Source organism: Eubalaena glacialis, chromosome 15 (genome assembly GCF_028564815.1).
Source record: "Eubalaena glacialis isolate mEubGla1 chromosome 15, mEubGla1.1.hap2.+ XY, whole genome shotgun sequence".
In the NCBI taxonomy this organism is placed as follows: Eukaryota; Metazoa; Chordata; class Mammalia; order Artiodactyla; family Balaenidae; genus Eubalaena; species Eubalaena glacialis.
Window position 1 is genome coordinate 62,328,298 of NC_083730.1, and position 19,662 is coordinate 62,347,959.

At 44.8% G+C, this 19,662-nt stretch overlaps 1 protein-coding gene across 2 annotated transcripts in view; it reads left to right on the plus strand.

Moving 5' to 3' along the window:
- PTPRM (protein tyrosine phosphatase receptor type M) overlaps window positions 1–19,662 on the plus strand; it is a 761,903-nt gene that overhangs the window by 682,139 nt on the left and 60,102 nt on the right. The window lies entirely within an intron of this gene.

Below are 19,662 nucleotides of genomic sequence, written 5' to 3' on the forward strand. Positions count from 1 at the left end.
CATCCAGTATGGTAGCCGCTAGTCATTCGTGGCCACTGATGCTCAAAATGTATGCACTGCAAATGAGGAACTGAATTTGAAGTTTTAATGTTGACTTAAAGAGCTACATTTGGCTTTTCCCCACTGGTGGTGTTGGGCACCAGAGCTCTGGGGTGGACAAACTCTAGGTGTAGCCAAAATGGAACCTTACCCTCAATCCCCACGGCCACAGCAAAAACCTGGTGGCACCACTCGTAGAGTCCACAGTCTTATGTCACCACTTGTAGATTCTACACCCGGTCCAGTGTGTTTCCTTCCCTGGAATGACGTCAGTAGGGTCTCCTTCCAAGGTCACCTTGCAGTCAGAAGAAACACCGCACGGACAGTGCCCGGTGTGAGCCTGGCACGAGGCAGGCCCTCATTAGGAGGTGCTAAGGGCTTCAGAGAGCAAGTGCCCAGCTTGTCTCACATCTAGACAGAACGAGGACGTGTTTCCGGACCTCTGAGTCCAACCCTGGGAGCTTCCAAACCGAACTAACCAATGGCTGTGGAGGAACCATCGCTCGTGCTTCACATCGATCCGCAAGGCTTTCAGAATGCCCCCAAGTCAGGGTCATAACAGCTCTGATTTAATACATCTGATGATTATTTGAAATTTGCAGTTTTTACAAATTTACATGAAAATTTTATTGCAAAATATACAAAACGCTCCTGAGTTCTTGATTAGCAGCCCACGTTTTCATAGAAAGTATAAGCAAAAAATTAAATCTGATTCAAATTTTCACAGTTTTCACTGTAGATTCATGTGACTGAATAGCCAGCAGAAGTAGAGATTGAAACCCCCAAAGCCCTACACGGGTCCTCTCCCTTCGTTCATTCTCTCTGCCCCTCTGTCCCTGAGGGAGGTCACGATACTTAATTGCTTAGCAGTCGTTCTTGGCAGCCTTCAACCTCTCAAGTATTAATGAGCAAATATACTTGTAGGCAGCTGAGAAATAGCAAATGTAATGTTTGTAGGAGACCACCACGGTGCCTTTAGCAGAGAAGGGTACCCTGCTGTGCACAGAGCGTGGCCCTTTCCTCGGTGCTGGGTGGGCTACAGATTGGACTTCACCACCAGGCAGTTCTTACATCGCTATTATTGGTGCAGCAGGAGGAGGGAGAAGTGAGCAGATTTTTAATCTAATATTTAGTCCAGACAGTACCCATCATGTTATGAGTAATACCTTCAGACCGTGATGTGCAGATTAATAAGTCAGAATGTCTTTTCTAGTGTGTGCCACAAGCGCAGTGTAACTGGTGGCCTCGGGTTGCCGGTAATAAAGATTTCTGCTCGTCTGCAGTAATTGACCTGGACAAGATATATAGAACATGCTCGTGGGTAGCTTTCATTAAAAAAACAAAAACCACAAGCAAGCTGATTCTCAAAGTCCAGCAAAAAGGGTGATGAAGACTAACAGGCAGATGCAATTTTTGAATCCCTCCTTGCTCTTTTTTTTTTCCTCTCTATTTTGCACTGAGTCTTTAAAATCAGTTCACGGCAGGAACCCCTGAAACTACATGAATGGTCCATTTTCCTGACAACTGGTTTTATCCCCAAGAGTTGGAAATACATAGATTTCTAGCAAGTCCCTTCAATACAGAGGGCATGTCATGAATTTATCCCTTCAGCCTCTCCCCCTCCCTCAACTTTATTGATTTTTTCCACCAGTAACTGACTTTGACCTTTGATGATAATGGTAATGTTTCTGCAAATTGAAGGGACCGCATTCAACCCAGATAGGTGGCTTTTTGAGTGCGTTCTTCCCGTCTCCCCACCCTTTAATTGTTTTCCATCTGGCAGCTAATATATTGATGACCCGGTATGCACTTCATCACATCTGCCTGGCCAGCCATTAATACAATTATAACACTCAGGACTTACGACCTGGCGTGCCAGGGGTCAGAGGAGAGGAACTCACGTCTGTGGCTGCTTTTCCACACTCAGAGCCGGGGCAGAGCTGGGATTTCAAAAGCTGGTTCACGGAGAGAGGCAGTACACGGGTGGGTAGGGTCACCCAGAACCGATCATAATCAATCACAAGATTCCCCATAGAGACCACCACACAGGCCATGAGCTGGAGGAAGCTGCACACATCAGAACCAGTCCTCCAAGACGATTCGGGAGAATGCCTGCCAGCCACGTGGTGCGAGAACGAGAAGCGTTCTCCTCACTGTTGTTTAGGTTTATTTTTCAAACTGACTTCAAGGGTCCTGCTTCAGAGAACTCAGGAAAGACAGTGCGAGGCAGTTGTGGAAGAAATGTCTGGGATGGACATGGCTGTCCAGCGCCCCATCCCTCTGCCTCACTTCTAAGCTCATCTGTGGGCTGGAGATGCACAGAAACATGGGGGGATCCTACCCAGAGGATAGGAAATCTGGGGGGGCACATCGCAGTCACGGGGTAGGGCACCCGCGCTTGGCCGGGTTTCAGAGGAGCCGGAGAGGGGGTAGAGGGGGAGGCAGGTCTTCATCCAGAGGATGGGCTGAGTGGGAGGACACCCGAGGTCCAGGAGGAGCACGGCCCCTGGCAGTGGGCAGGAGGGAGACCGCCTGAGGGGGAAGGGTCTTCATCCACGGCATCTTGGGTCTTCTGGGTTGCTTCTTGAAATGGATCGTCTCTCAGGACATATTCACACAGACACACAATTTTACACAGAAGTTCAGGCATTCTCCAACTTACTAAAATCCAGCCTGAAAGATCTATACCCCCTAGGTTAAGACCCCTGAATTAGAGGGGTTAAGAACAAAGAACTGACAGGTAAAGTGAGGACATGATTAAAAGGCTTTGAATAAGGAGCGTTATTTAATGAAAGGCAGAAAGGCAGGGAGGGAAAAAGGAAGGATGTTTCTACGCCATGTGGTGGTGAAAACAGTGCTTTAAGAAGATTAATTAGTGTGGAATTATCCTGGAGAGAAAAACCTGCAAACAAAGATAACAGGGAGTAACCACAAGAAAATTTGGGATAGAAATGAATGACTCAGACAACAGGAATGGCAGGGGGCCGTTGTAGTTTTTATTTTACTCAACAATCCAGGTTGCATACAACTGAAGTATGTTTTCTAATATTAAATATGTTCTAGTGTCAAAACTGTTGATTTTTAAGTGCGATTCCTTCTCATTTAAGAAAAAGTGATAGATACATTTTCTTTCTGTATTCGTACTTTGGGTTTATATAGTACTTTCCTTTCTGAAACTTGGCATTTTCCTTTGTCCATCATTCAGGAAATATTAAGTGCCTTTTATGTACTAGGCTTTGTGCTGTAACTAATTTAATGTATTTTCTGTCCTCTGACCATTTAAGATATTACTCGTCTCATTTCATGAATAGATTTGAGGCCCATGGGGAGAACTAACACGTAGCTGAGTGCCTGTGCCTTGCATCAGGGCTCTGCAAGCATCTCTCTAGTGTCTGGTGGGCAGGATAACGTACAATCCCCACCTTGCACTGCGTGCTGCCGCTTCTGTGGGCCTCACGAAGCTCACCCCCTAAAATCACGTGGTGAATCTTTTACAAAATGAGTCTAGGATCCAACCTCTTCCTCCTAAGTTGTGATGCATCTCAAAAAGCAAATTTTCTATGATACGTTCATATCTGAAAAGACTTCTTAATTAAAATTGTCTTAAATGTCCTGAAATATGACACTGAGCATTTGGAGTCGCCTTGTTCCCAGCTGGGCATCTGGGCATCTGTTTGGAAGACACCCTGGTCCAGGGCTTAGCTGATCCAAGGAGTTAATGCTGATGATAACAAAGAGACTCTGCGTGGCAAGATCAAGGCCGAGCTCAGAACTCTAGTTGGGTGGCCAACCCTGTCAAGTTAGCACAATTCAGAAAAAAAGAAACGATAAAGTGGGTGTCGGGGCACCTATACTCAAGGAGAGTAAATTATATGGATTTGAACAATCTAGAATTAAAAAGATGTTCATCTTTCCTGCCCAGAGACTCTGAACGCTCAGTGTCACATTTCAGGACGCCAAGTCATGCTGGCATAGACCCAGGAACCGAGAGAGACTTACTGTCCATCGGACAGAACTGCCCTCAGCCTGGCAAGGGTAGTCTGTGTCTCAGGCCAGCCCAGAGAGGAGGATGCTTCAGCAGAAGGCTGCTTCATGGCCTGGCATCCGCAGAAGGGCCACAGGGTTCATCCACCGATCCCCAAGCGCCTACTCATGGCCTGGTGGAGGGCGGGCACAAAGCAGATGCCCAGTGGGACGGCAGGAGCGCAGGAGGGAGTGAAGGGACGAGCAGATGCGTGAATGGGGAGCTGCCACGTGCCCCGCACCAACCAGGGAGCAGAATACAACATCCAGGCCAAACGGCACCTCCGCTGGCCTGACACGGTGTCTACTGAGCTGGATGGATTTCTAGTTCCAGTATCTGTGACTGTGTCTATTCTAAGTTAAGGGCTTGTCACCTCCTGTTCTCGTGAACACTTTTTCTTTCAACATGTCAGTAAATCAAGGCACTGTTTTTGGAGACTGTCCACCTTGTCGAAGTCACTTTGCTTAGCTCCACACTGACTCTGCTCATGCATATATGGCCCCCCAACTACACCTTAGATAGTCAGTCGTATTTGTCCACAAGTATAAGCTGTTACTAATTTGGAAAAGAAACCTAAAGCAAATTTCCTCCAGAGGCTTTGAGCTAGGGGCAGACTCTTACATGAAAATAATAAAAATGTGGGGTGTGAAGGTTTACAGTGGAAATACCTCCTGTCCTCCACTACTGCAAAACAGTTGGAACTTTGCTACAATGACTCCATTCTGTTTACTTTTCATTTGTGTTTCTTCTGCATTTCATCCACATACCCTGTGTGGCATGAACATTGTTAGTAAGGATTTTCAGAAAGATGAATATGGGTTAAGTTTTCCCAGGCGTCCGAAGCAGTAATTACCAGTACCTAGAACAGCACACTGCTTCCCCCAGCAAGTCGAGACTTGCCAGAGGGTCAATGCAAGTTCTACACACTCTGTAAAGAGCTTTTGTCTCCTGGGTTCTGACCTCCAGGTGGAGATGAGCACTTGAAATCATTTCTCAGTAGATTTGAAAAGAAACATTTTTTTAAATCAAAAGCTAAGCCTTCAGTAAACAACTTTTGTTTTTATACCTCCAAGCACCAACTCTGCGCACACCTCAAGTACAAATTCTCCATTAGCTGCTATTGTTCTTCCTGGCTAAGCTATTCCCGCATTGTCAGTGGGTTGTAGGTTATGTTTGGATTCACTTATGATATCCTATGAGAGATTGATTTAAAAGTATTGCCCGGTAAACTGGAGTATGCTCTAGTTTCCAAACTTAAATAGGGAGGCTTTGAGGAAGTGTGATTTACACCTGGAGAGACAGTGACCTCTGAGGAGGTCTAGGTATTCCCGACACCCAGGGCCAAGGTCTCCATGCAGGGCCCACCCTCATCTTACTCTCCATCTAAAGGTTTCCAAGGGAAAATGAACAATTTCAAGAAAACAGCTTATCCACAAACTTCCTTTAAAACAATAGTTTTTCTTCATCAGATTAATTTCAAAAGCTACTGGCCAATTAGCCAAAAGGTCGGATCACAGACATGGCTCAGCCCTGTGCTCTTAATAAACTCCCTCATTAGAAGTGAGAACGTTTAAAGACAGCTTGCATATTAAAAGATGAAACCAAAAACAGATCATGTTAGGTACCATCCGTCAGTGTTGTCATAGATGCTATCGCAGAAACTTATCCCTCAAGGAACAGAACCTAAGTTGATACAGAATAATTTGAAGACAAATGCTGTCCCACAGGTACTGGGTCCTCAACTGCCTGGAAACAAATGCTTTTTAAATCTTTCAGAGTAATTTAGAAGTGTTCCTGATTTGAAGTAGAAAAATGATAGCATCTTTTAGAGATGGTAGAAACTTTAAAAAACCTTTAAGTCCAACTCTCTTGTTTTGTAATTGAAACAGTTGAAACTTAAAGCACAAATAGATTTAAGTGACTCTCATCGTGTCAGTTCAAATGAGTCACGATTGCAAAAGGATTTGCGAACTGTATGGGTGGAACATTCGTATTTGAATAGCGCGTACGCCGTGTTCAACTTAGGAGGAACATCATGTTTCCGGCCTCCTAAGGGGCCTTGGTTAACAGTGAGGAAAACGTAGGAGGTCACATCTTTCTTCCAGGTTCCGTCCTGAAAGGACAGAGCTGTGACTCACCCCCCAGGTGCTTTCTCTGGGGCTGGCCTCCCCCGGCCTTCACCCCTCTTTGCAAAGCCAAGCTGTTCCTTTCAGGCATAGTTCATCGAAAATTGAACCAATATTTCTGTGCATCTACCAAGTGCCTGCTAAGTACAGGGCTGGGAATAGAGCGTGACTCAGGAATTACACAGTGTGCCGTGTATATAAGCAACCAGCTGTTACCAATCTGCGAGTTTACAGCAACGTCAGATTTGGGCAGTATTTTAGCTGTTTCTCTCTCCCAGCCCTAAACCATTGAGCAGGTGGAGAAGTGAGGCCTGATTTTGCCCTAGAACCACACTCTTCCTGCGTCTCGGGACCAGGGTCCTTTATCGCGCATCGATACGGTTTTGGACAAGTTTCTCAAGGCAGCAAACTTGAGGAAGTTTCTAGCCACTGCAAGTTCTTTTTCTCGCCTTCTCACTCAAAGGGATGCTTCTGGAGATATCCCAATGCCGTTGAAAACTTGAGATTGCCTGCACTCCGCCGTGCCTAGGGTGTCAGCTTACCTCTATTTTATTCATTTATCACATTCATTCTCTTTTTCTTAAATAAAAATGGATCCCACTTGTGTACTGAAAAAAAGCTTAATTAAAGAAGATGGTGAGTAATGCAAGCTTTTATTTCTCTGGCAGTGGCCCCTGAAGCATATGAAGGGAGGTTTTCCCCTTCACTTTGCTTCTCCTTGACAGAAGGCAGGCAGATCCTTTGGGTCACCCAACCCCTCCACTCTGAAGGCTGCCATTCTTTCTTTTCTCCTTGATGGCCTTCTCTCTGTGCCCCTCTTTAGAGCGTGAACAAGCACTCAGGATGAGTGCACGAGGGTTCTCTTTGGAGACAGGCCTGATGGATGCTCTGTGACTCCGCCAGCAAGAGGCTCTTGTGATGTGAACGTCTGTCATGTTCCTCCCTCCCGAGGCTGCAAACGCTTTCTCGTCCGCCTCCTCCCAGCTCTTCGCGCGGTATCTCCATCAAGCCTGTCGCGGGGATCAGGGACCAGAGGGAATGCATCTGCATCTCTGTATCTGAGATTGGACCCTTGCCACACGCTGCCCACCACCCTGCCATTGTCTTCTATACACAAGTTCCTCTTTGGAGGCCTCGTCTTTGCTGCCACTCAAATCTGATTTATCTGCCTTTATCCTTCAGTTTCCATGTCAAGAATAATAGCAGCCTTTGCATTCCCATTCACAGTGGCACCACTGCAAGCTGGAAATGTTTATGTAACTGCTAGGGTGGCGTGATTCTAGAGGAGGGCTGAGTATAGTCCAAAAGGAACAAAATCCAAGTAGCGGTTCATTTAGGTAGATGGGGCTTCCAGAAATGCCTTGGAACATTCTAGTCCTGCCAGGAGTCACCCTGTTATTGGTTCTGTTCACAAATATTCCTTTGCTTAGGCAACATGGTCACAATCAAATCTTTGAAACCTAAAGATTTTATTTGGCCCTAAAATTGCTTCCATATACAAATATGTTTTATGTCAGTAACTAGGACAAGCCTTTTTACCCCTGCAAGAGGCAGTAGAGCAGAGTGGTTAGTTAGAGTGTAGACACTGAAGTTACACTGCTGAGGCTCAGATTCCAGCTCTGCCACCAACCTCTCAGTAAGTATTAGCTAAAATTCTTATCAGTATTCCATTGATTCCAAAAACACGTCGCTCAAAGCACATAGGTAGTCAGGCTTTAACCCAAGTATAGCGTATGCTCATGTCATTTTCATAAAAGCTAATACATTCTACACCTGTTAGTGCCTCTTCCAGGATGTACCAAAGGGAACCACTTACATTTTCACCAGCATCCTGCATCCCCCTCCAGAGTACAAAAATTATCGTCACTGTTGTTGACTTTTAAACAAACATGGGTTGCAAAGACAATAAGCTAACTCATCAACTGCAGAAAGCATATTTTCCTTCAGTTTTTGAAGTCTTGCAGACATTGACCATCTCTGATAGCAGCACAGAACACCAGCGTGGAGTCCTGAAGGCCTCTCTGATGCCTCCTTAGAGTCAGGCTACATGTAAGTGAAAACAGCTTAATTCCAAAGACCAGACAAGTCCCTCCCCAAGAGGCTTCGTCCAAACCAATTTCTGATATAAGAATCACACAAGGATGCTTTAGAGAGGAGCTTTGGAAAGCCAAGAAACCACTGGAGGAGAAAATGGGGCTGAGCAATGATCTGGGAAAGAGAATAATGATGACGGAGGAGCAGAGGGGGAAATCAGAGGGAGACAAAGGGAAAGATGTGTGCTCTTGGCCTGTTTCTGCAGCCTGTCTGTGTTGGGTGGGGCTGGACTGTTTGTGTATCAGAAATTATTTTAAGGCTTCCATGGGTGATCTTGTAGATTTTTATTTTGAAATGATTCAAAATAAATTGATTCAAATTGATTTTAACACATGTAGCTTTTGTTTAAGAAAAAAGAAAACTTCCAAAAATATTATGACAGAGTTAGGTCTCAAAGCCACTATTTTCATTTATTTTCTTGTTTTAAGGTCTTAAAATAATGGGTGAGGGAAAGGAAGAAGGTATCCAGAATACTTGGGTCATTTTGTTTTGAGTTTACTTTTTTAAAAATTGTGCTTCTTTACCTGTTTTTACCGTTGACTTGAGACGTAGTTAAGAGTGGTGTGGAAATGCACAAACTTGTCCTTGTAAAGATAACTTAAGGAAAACCACAATAAAAATGATGAAGGCTATAAAAATTTACAACAGAAAAAGAATTATAATAATGACTAATCAAGATAGCATGAACTCATATTGGGACTAAGATACTAGAAAATACGAATATAAAAAATGGGAAGGTGACGATTAAATACAAAGTTTCTGGTATCTCTTAGGAAGAAAGTGGCTATTGATTAAATTTATCTTTATTAACACATTAAATAATACCTACTATATTGTTCTTTATTGTTTTTAAGTATTTTATAATTATTTTTAGTGAATAAGATGAAAGTCAGATTATTAACCAAAAAAGAGCCAAGAGTTGAGGGGTTATGACTGATACTACAGACAGAGGTTTCCCAAGCTGTTTTAGATTTTATATGTAGCCTGTCCATTAGTGTTTGGTTTATACCGATTTTCTCTTAATTAAATCTGACATGACCTTTTGGTGTCCAATCAGGATTTCATATGTTCTAGTAATGCACCTGGAAACTGACATCCCATGACACTAATTATCTAGAGGAAGCCATGAATGTTTGCACAGTTCATGTTGGCACCCTTTCTTATTTCAGTCTGAAAGGAGAGCTTTAGGGGATGGTATGAGTGAGGTGTAAACATCACCATGTGGATGGTGTGTCCTAGAGGAAGTGGATGCACACACAGTGGATGCCTAGTTTTCTCAGATATAAGAGGAGCACCTTGTCAGCCAATTTAGGAGAATCAGGGTACTCAGCAAGTTCCTGCTCACCAGTCAACTATACTTCAATTTTAAAAAGGAAAAGAAGTAGAAAAGTTAAAAGAAAAAAAAAGACTCAGGCAGTGGGTAAACCTACTCCAGTGTTAAGAAGGGATTTGTCGTGTGAGAACCACGGAAATGTAGTAACCGAAAAAGAAAAAAAAGAAAAAACCCACTGTTTAATGTCATTAATTAAGTCATCACTTATGACCCTACTTCTTTTTTTTTTTTTAACATCTTTATTGGAGTATAATTGCTTTACAATGGTGTGTTAGTTTCTGCTTTAAAACAAAGTGAATCAGCTATACATATACAGATATCCCCATATCTCCTCCCTCTTGCATCTCCCTCCCACCCTCCCTATCCCACCCCTCTGGGTGGTCACAAAGCATCAAGCTGATATCCCTGTGCTATGTGGCTGCTTCCCACTAACTATCTGTTTTACATTTGGTAGTGTATATATGTCCATGCCACTCTCTCACTTCGTCCCAGCTTACCCTTCCCCCTCCCCATGTCCTCACGTCCATTCTCTACGTCTGTGTCTTTATTCCTGTCCTGCCCCTAGGTTCTTCAGAACCTTTTATTTTTTTTAGATTCCATATATATATGTGTTAGCATACAGTATTTGTTTTTCTCTTTCTGACTTACTTCACTCTGTATGACAAACTCTAACTCCATCCACCTCACTACAAATAACTCAATTTCATTTCTTTTCATGGCTGAGTAATATTCGATTGTATATATGTGCCACATCTTCTTTATCCATTCATCTGTCGATGGACACTTAGGTTGCTTCCATGTCCTGGCTATTGTAAATAGTGCTGCAATGAACATTGTGGCACATGACTCTTTTTGAAATTATGGTTTTCTCAAGGTATATGCCCAGTAGTGGGATTGCTGGGTCATATGGTAGTTCTATTTTTAGTTTTTTAAGGAACCTCCATACTATTCTCCATAGTGGCTGTATCAATTTACATTCCCACCAACAGTGCAATAGGGTTCCTTTTCTCCACACCCTCTCCAGCATTTATTGTTTGTAGATTTTTTGATGATGGTCATTCTGACTGGTGTGAGGTGATACCTCATTGTAGTTTTGATTTGCATTTCTCTAATGATTAGTGATGTTGAGCATTCTTTCATGTGTTTGTTGGCTATCTGTATATCTTCTTTGGAGAAATGTCTATTTAGGTATGACCCTACTTCTAACAAGACATTATTTCATTATAGCTTCAATGCCAATCTTCTCTTTTTTACTAAATTAAAATTAAAATTCCACTGGACTGGCCACTAAATTAAATTTCCACTGGTGAACATTCTCACCCTGTAATGCTGGACATAAAGGGTGTTTCACATGAGAGCTGTCCTTAGAAAATGCTGCCAGTTATATTTTTGAATTTAGGTTAAACAAAGTATTCCCAAGTTTTCCCCATCACGGAACAATTTCTCAGTGTTTGCTTCTAAATCTTTAGTTGATTTTTATTGTTTCTTTCAAATGGTAATCGGGGGGATATTCTTAACAATTCAGGAAAATAAGCAAATCTCATCCTGTGCACCCAGCCGTCTCAACTTCGCTTTTCTTTTTCTGCAGCTGAAACCAAAAATTATTCATAAAAATTCCATGATTTTCACTTAAGTAGCCTCAGGGGAGAGCAAATGCACCTATCAAATAAGTGTTGTTAAGGATTATTAATTATTAATGCAGAAGCCAACTGTTTTCTGTGTTACCATTATCACTTTAGTGACATACCAGACAGATGCAGTCCGTAAAGCATGGTGGCATATTTTACCTTTTACATTTCACTACTGCAAAAATGAAAAGCTACTAAATGTAAAATTATAAACGTAAGTGTTATAGAAGCATCAGATTGAAAAATCACTTGAAGTTTTGTAATAAAAACTTATTCAGAAACCACTGAAGGGACATCTAATGTTTGGAACGTTGAGTAACTGACTTCATAATACTTATTCTAGATTATCTCCAGCAGCAACGATAACAATAATGGATCAGAAATTTAGGGCGACTTTTATTTATGAGCAAGAGCTTGAAAATGAATGCGTAAATCTTAGGCCTCTCTTTTCCACATCGGTGTTTCAGCATCAGGGGTCTTCAGTTCCGATGGAGTGAGCTGGATGCCACAGGGCCTGACCAAGCCTACACCCAGCCAGCGCCCAAAGCCAGGACTCCTAGTTTCTGCAGCTGCACTGCCGTTAGGGTCCCCACCCCTTCCCTCTGTGCTTCTGCCATTCGGTGTGCACCCCGCACCATCCAGTCATGTCAGGTAGTTAAAGGCTGATGTGCACAGACGAGGCCCCCGGGCTTTGGGGGTCGTTCTGAAATTTTCAAAGTGCACCTGGATTGATGTGGGTGGGAATCCCAGCTTCAAGGTCACTTAGCCTCCTAAGCCTGGTTCTCATCGTAAGATAGAAACATAGTTGTGATGCTGAATAAATGAGATGGTGCATGTAAAACACACCTGGCCTGAGGACTTATCCACCTGCCTCGTTTAATTGTCTGCCATCCTTCTCAGCCCGCTTCCCAGGTCCCCTTACTTTCCAGCCCAGAGCCCTCAGCTCCTTTGCTGACAAAGCAATGGTACTGCGCTAAAATCCTGCTCGGTTGCATCCAAAACTGTCCTCCAAGGGCAGCCCTGTCGACCCCAGTCTGATTCAAAGGTCAGGCGATGCATCCATGACCCACCGGCTCCTGAGCCAGCCCAGCCCAGGCCTGAAGCCCACCTGAGCCCCTGCTCTGCACCAGGGAGCCTGTCAGTGGCGCTGTGAGGCCAGCAGGGGCCTGTCCCCCTGCCCAGCCCCGTGTGACTTTCCTGCCTCGGAATCACCACCGGGAGCCATATGCTGCTTGCGGGCCCTGGGGTTCCGGGCATCACTGCCTGAATGTCTCCACTGCTGGTTTCCACCGGCCTTGTGGATGCCAGGGAGCCATCCTCAGAATATAGTAATATTTTTTAATATATCTAGAGTATTTTATAACTTTCCCTCTCATTAATTGGTATGGAGCATGATCTCTTTGTTTACGGTTCTTTACTGTTCATGTTCAACATTGCCCTGTTTCTCGGGAGTTTTTGTTCAATAAATAGAGTAGATCCCTCCACTCTGGACACTGATGTCTGTCTGCACCTGCGGGAAGCTCAGGGGCTCCCTCTGGACTTGACCTTTTGATACCTGGGCTCAGCTTTCCAGCCCACTGGGCCCACCTCCTCCAGGCCCCCTTCCTTCCTTCCTTCCTTCCTTCCTTCTTTCCTTCCTTCTTCCCTTCCTTCTTCCCTCCCTCCCTCCCTTCCTTCCTTCCTTCCTTCCCTCCTCCTTCCTTATGGCTGTGGATACCTCGTCACACATCGGGCCGAGCCCACCTCCTCTCAGACAACCAAACACTTCTTCCTCTGCCTTCTTCCTAGAAGGTAGGCTTTCAGTCTAAAAGATTGCTCCCTAGTTGTGTTTTGTTTGTTTGTTTGTTTTACTGTTTATATGTAAATATTTATATACGTGTGCATATATGTACATGTGTATATTTATGTATTTATGTGTAAAGCTTAATTTAAATATTTATTTATTTTTCGCTGCGTTGGGTCTTCGTTGTTGCTCTCGGGCTTTCTCTAGTTGCAGCGAGCGGGGGCCACTCTTCGCTGTGGTGCGTGGGCCTCTCACTGCGGTGGCCTCTCCTGCTGCGGAGCACAGGCTCCAGGCATGCAGGCCTCAGCAGTTGTGGCACACGGGCTCAGCAGTCGTGGCCCACGGGCTCTAGAGCACAGGCTCAGTAATTGTGGCGCACGGGCCTAGTTGCTCCACGGCACGTGGGATCTTCCCGGACCAGGGCTCGAACCCGTGTCCCCTGCATTGGCAGGCAGATTCCCAACCACTGCGCCACCATGGAAGCCCCCTTAATTGTGTTTTTAATGTCTTCTACTACTCATAAAGTCTGAACCCACAATTCTTGTAAAAATTTCGCATGTTGTCTCAAGATGGCACCCATGTGTCCCTTCCCCACCCAGGTGGCACTTAGTCGCCCCTACTGGATGTTTCACCCAGAGGACCTGCCCCCCTCATTCCTCCTGCCAAAGTCACATCCACTTTGCACTCCACCACTGCAGGAAGAAGTACAGTCTCTTCCTGATGTTGACTACTGTAGACATACATCACTGGCTGACAGTGGTCTGCAAATGGTTTCCCTTGTGAATCCCCAAAAGAAGTTTGAAAAAATTATGTACCCCCTTTGAACATTTTAAGTTGCTATCTAAAGTTTTCATCATAAGTTTATATACGTTTATTTGTTAATAGGAGATAGGCGATATTTAATTATTTTCTAAGATAAAATGAGGATTGATATAATGAGAATAAATATTTTATGATGTGTGATAAATAGAGTTTAACCACCTTACAGATTAAAGCACACCGAATCTGAAAGAAAACGCATGAAACTTTCATCCATGGTTTGCATCCAGGAAAACTTGGCTGTCCTACAGAACAGCCCAGTTCCAGTTAAAAGAATAAGTGTTACCAGCCTCTACCACTTTGGATGTTCTGAATTCAGAGCATCTCAGGATGAACAAAAACACCCCATTTTTAACACCAAATTTTTCCCTTTATATAAGTATGTTTCATAAGGGAAGGCAGGAAGCACTGTGAGTTTCCAGGGTCAGTATTTCAGTCCATCCCTTGGTTTCACACCTGCAGGTCTTTTCACCGGGGCAGTGCCCCATAGTAATATTTAAGATGAGTGAGGGCTTTGTCAAGTTTGAGAAACACCACTGTTCCTGGGACTCCTCAGGGAGATCAGTTTGGGCAGAGTCCATAAAGCCACTAAGTGTCTAGAAATTACTACTTTAGAAACTACCCATGTCCCCCTTGGAAAATCTCCTTGCGTCTGCAGAGGTGTGCACATCTCAGTTGAAGTTCAAGAGTCCCAGGACGCCGACCTTACTGCACTTTTATATGCGAGTGTGGTGTGTTCTTGCCTTATCTCCACCTTATACAGCCACAAGCCTCTTGAAAGCAGGGGCTATATTTCTGTTACCACTTTTGCATCCCTCACCATCCCTCCCAGGGTGCCTGGCACAGAGCAGGCTAAGTGCTTACCCGTGGATATGGGTTGCACACTCAGATTCCCACCAGGGGCCAGGAAGGGGATAAGAATGAATGAAGCAAGCTCGGAGGGATCCCCTGGCAGGGGATCGTCGCAGGGGTCCCAGGGAGGTGGCACCTGTGACAGCAAAAGCCAGGACTGGAGACCCGGTCCGGGCACAGGCTGTGCGGGGCCACATTTGCCTCATTAAAGAATCTGGGTTTTACTCAGTGGAAACCCCTTGGAAGATTTTTAAGCAGGAAAGTAACGTTTTGCAGAGGCAAGCTGTGGCTGAGATGGGGAGAACAGGCTGGGGGAGCCCAAGGCTGAGGCTACGCTGGTCATTCAGGGGGCACGTGGCTGGGGAGGGGCAGTGAAAATGGAGGGAGTAAACCAGGACATGCTGGGTTCTGGAAATGCTCGGATGCAGGGGAGGTTGAGGCTGCGGAGAAGGGGCCTTGGGAGAGGACGTGCCCAAGAACTTGGCCTTTATTCTATAGCAGTGGGGCCATGGGAGGCTTAAAGGAGGGAAATTGATCTCATATTAAAAGGCATTTAAAAAGGTGGTTTTCGGGTGGTTGACATGGCTTTCCTTCTCTTCTACTCTTGCCGGGATCGTGATGACTTGTACACACACACCTGTCAGGTAGGGCCCTTCCCAGTTCCTTGGATGCTCACCTGGCGGCAGTGTGACCGGTGGGGTTAGACCTCACCCTGTGGACAACTTTGCTGACCTCTCTCTGCCTCAGTCTCCTTTCAGTAAAATGGGGGAAGAGTAGCACCTATCAGATAAGGTTGTGATTTTTAAATTAATGACATAATACATGTAAAACACTCAAAGGAGACCTGGGAAATAGTAAGAGCTCAAAAGAAGTTAGGAATTATCCTGTTTACAGTGGAATACCGATTCGTATCTGTACCCTTTCTTCCCTTCCAAAAACTCTCATACGCCACCGTGAGCTCCAAGGACCTTGACTTCCTGTGGCTCTAATGCAGAAAACATACTATATAGAAATGAGAATGTGAAAAGGAGGGGTAGACGTCATGTATCAAGGTTTGAAATTATGATTTTTAATATCTCCCACTGCCCATGAACTAGAGAACTGGTCTTACACAATAGAGCTATCCTTGAATGTCTTTCACTTACACTTTTCACGGCTTTTCATTGTTTTCATTCTGCTCTAGTTCTCTCTGCCCTTTTTTGTTGCTGCTTCTCCAGGGCTGGGTGGTGTAAGAACACCCGTCCGCACGTCTCTTGCTCAGCAGAGAGAGGTCTGTGCGTGCTGACGATCATCAGGGACGTGGGATGTGGAACTGGCCTGATGCTATTGAAATTTCAGGACCTTACCTTTTAAATGCTTCAGTCCCCTGGGGACAGCTGCTGAGAATAACCTTCCCGCCTAGTGTGCCAACATCTGTAAATGTATGGCCACAGTGATCGTGGGGCTCGCACCCAGCCAGCAACTGCAGAAATCAGATACCTTCCGGGGCTGTCATTGCAGCCATTCAGGCCAGAGGGGGCGGGGTTCACAGCATCCTTTGCCTGCTGTTTCCTTGTCTTAGGAGTTTAGCTGTTTGTCCACCCTGAGAGCAATCTCCAGTGACCTCTCCATGGATTATTCTCCCCATGCTGAGGGTGTTTTCCAGCTTTTGGGAGACAGACATCGAAGGCTAGGAATACATCCCTAGCCTCCCCAGGTGGTCCTCCTCAGGTGGTCCTCCCCCAGTTTCAGCCCAGCGACGGTGTGGGACTGAGAGTAAGCGCCCTGTGTACCAGGCACGCATCTGGAGACTCTCGGTGTTGGCTCACAATGGCCACAGTCATCCGACGCCACCAGGAGCTGCTAAAACCACATGGTGTCAGTGAGGTCACCCCGCCCCAGCCTCCAGTGTGCTTTTTGATTTTGTTTGGAGACGTGTATCTCTGAATCATAATGTTTTCAGGTCTCAGGAAATAATTTGAAATATGTTGAAGAGAAAAGGAAAACAGGATTGACAAATTTCGCATTAAAAACCTTACCTTTGGGTTCCTGCCTTCTTCCGTGTTTCCCCCTCCAAAAAAAAAAAAAACAAGATTTGAATGAACATTCATGAAAATATCTTGAATCATCAGCCAAGATAAGACACTCCAGTGCCCACCCTGAGCAGTTTCATCATTGAATTGCCCCAGGTGTGGGGCCAGGTGTGGGAGGAGCCAAGTGGTGTGCAGGAGGGGACCACGCTCAATCCAACAGCACATGGTGCCACCCAGGAAGGAGGGAAGAGACAAGGGACAAGGAACAAGGAAGAACAGGGCAAAGCTGCACAGGGAGGGTGGGGGAAGGAGGCTGGGGGAACTTTTCTAGCACCAAGTTTTTTCTTTCTCAGATCAACTTAGAATAATCTTTGTGTTCAAATTCATTTTCAGATCTTAGCCCCAAACTATTTTAGTTCTTCTGGATACCTGTCCTAATTTTAGCACTAAAAAGACCCTCAGCTAATGCATTCTTCTCTCCTGATCTTTTTTTTTTTTTTTTAGTCCAGGTCAATGGGTAAGAAAATCATCAAGACTAAATGATGATTTAGTGATCATTGTCATCACCCAAGTGAGCCACTGATTCTTATAAATGCCCTTTATTTTAAAGGTAACCCAAACGTAGTTAAGTAAACATTTAAAGACCTGTGTCACCTTAACTACCGCTTTGCCCCTCGGTAAAATGGCACAGCCATGTTCCCAGATAATATTTTATGAGGGAAGTTCCTTCTAAATCAGAAAGAATTGGGATTTCTTGATTCAAAGAGCTTGTATATGGCTTAGACTATTCAGTAGATTCAAAACCTACAAATCTTGGGTGTTCCACAGTTCCACCTCCATAGGAGACCACGTGACAGGTCAGAGGTGGAGCCGAATGCCCCGATGCTGAAGATCTGTGGTCCTTCCCCAGGAGACCCAACCCCCGGCCCCGGCCAATAAATGCAGAGTCTCTTGGGTTGGGACATCAGAATTGTTTAGAAGCTCCACAGTAATTGTAATATGCAGCCAGAGTTGAGAACCACTGCCTTCGACGGAGAACAGTTAGTGGAAGCCAGGATCGTACTCTGGCTCCGGATCATGGGTTGAGTTAAGATTGGAGGCAAAGCCTCGGGGCAGGGGGACTCAGAGGAGCCACCTGCTTAGTGGTTGGGACCAGCTCCTGCAGCACTGCCCGGCAGCGCTCTGTGGACTGGGTAACCATCACGCTCATTCTGAAGACGCTCCTGCAAAAGATGCCCCCCTTTCTATGAATCGGGAAGGAGTAAAGGCAATGTGCTTTCAAGCTTCTACAGATAATCTCTGAAATATGTCAAGAAACGGACTCATACAAATATTATCTATTAACATTACTTAATATTTTTATATTTAATATAACAGTATAATAGTAAATAATATGGTTTATCCTGATGCATACAGACTTATTCATTCATTCATTTATCCATTGAGCTGCTATGTGCTGGGTATCCCACAGGCACTAAGGAAAGAGCAGTAAACCGCGACAGCCACATTCCCCACCCCCCGGAACTTGAGACAAGTCATCACAACAGGGTCTGAAGCCAAGAAAGGGCGAGTGAGTTGCACCTGGGAACTTGCCCCCAGCCGTGAATGTCTCTGTTGGGCATAGAGGGGAGAGGGGGCTTTCTCCCTGAAGGCACTCGCCATCCGCCATGCTGGGACATCTGATTCATCCACGGTAGCCCTTGTCATCAGAACTGTTTCTAGAAGTTTCAGAGTCGGTGGCACAGGCCTGTGCATCTAGTGAAGGAAGCAGAAAGTGTCAGCCCTGTGTTTCAGGGTCACATTGGGAAGGCTATCTGTTTGCACAAAGATGGACTCAGGGTATTTTTTCCTTGTGAGTAAGTAACAAGCTGTTAAGTACACAACGGAGGCACCTCTCTCCCCGAAAGCTAGAAGCATAGTGATTGATGGAATCCGATGTTTACTTGTGTCCCCTGTAACCTTGACTGAAGTTACTGAAATCTTCAGCCTGTGCATCAGGAGAATGGCACGCACATGCCAAGGGACGGGGCCAAATGGCAGGCGCAGCTTCGTGGTGGGCAGTGTGCAAGGTCCCATAAGGGGACTCGACGCAGAGGCTCAGGAGTTGGAGGGGTTCTCACGGGGAGGGGAAGAGTGTAGCCAGGGCAGCAGGAGGAACGATAGATGTTTGCATTCCAGAGAGGAGGGAATGAGGCTTGACAGTGAGGAAGAAGAAGAAAAAGTACACAGGAACCAACTGGTAATTGGTCAGGAGGAAGGGGAGATGACTGAAGGCGCCCCCGGCTGTGCCCCCATTGCTCAGCCAATGAGTGACCATTAATAAATATCTTTAAATGCACCTTGTTTTTTTTTGTTTTTGTTTCGGTCTTTGTTTTTGCAGTTTCAACTCTTTTATTACCTTGGGCTTTAGAAGGTTTGAGTTAAATTCCTTAATGTTCATTTTATAAGGCAAATGAAGGCTACAAGTTATTCTTCCTAACCTATGGCTTAACCTACTGATTTCTGCAAAATAATTTATGGAGAAAGCTTTCTGTTTTTACTGATCAAATTCTACACTCAATGATAATATATCTCTTTAAAAAAAAAAACTTGTCATAGAAAATTTCAAATATGTACAAAAATCGACAGAATTGTATAATGAATCTTCATGTAACCATCACCTGGCTTAAAAATTGATCAACTTATAGCCCAAATTGCTTTAAATATACCTCCAACTTATCTCCCTCCATTCCTTATAATATTTTAAGGTAAATGCATCTTGTTTTGTTCTGACGCTTGGCTGTGTGTAAAATGCCTAAGTGTGCGTTCATTCCACGAATCCTTAAAATAACCCTGAGACGTGTTCCTGAAATCAGTATGTGGATAAAGAGAGATGCAGACACTAAAGGTCTCAGTGGCCCAAGTAACTTGCCCCAAATCACACAGCCAGTTCAGAGCCAGAGGCAGATCTCA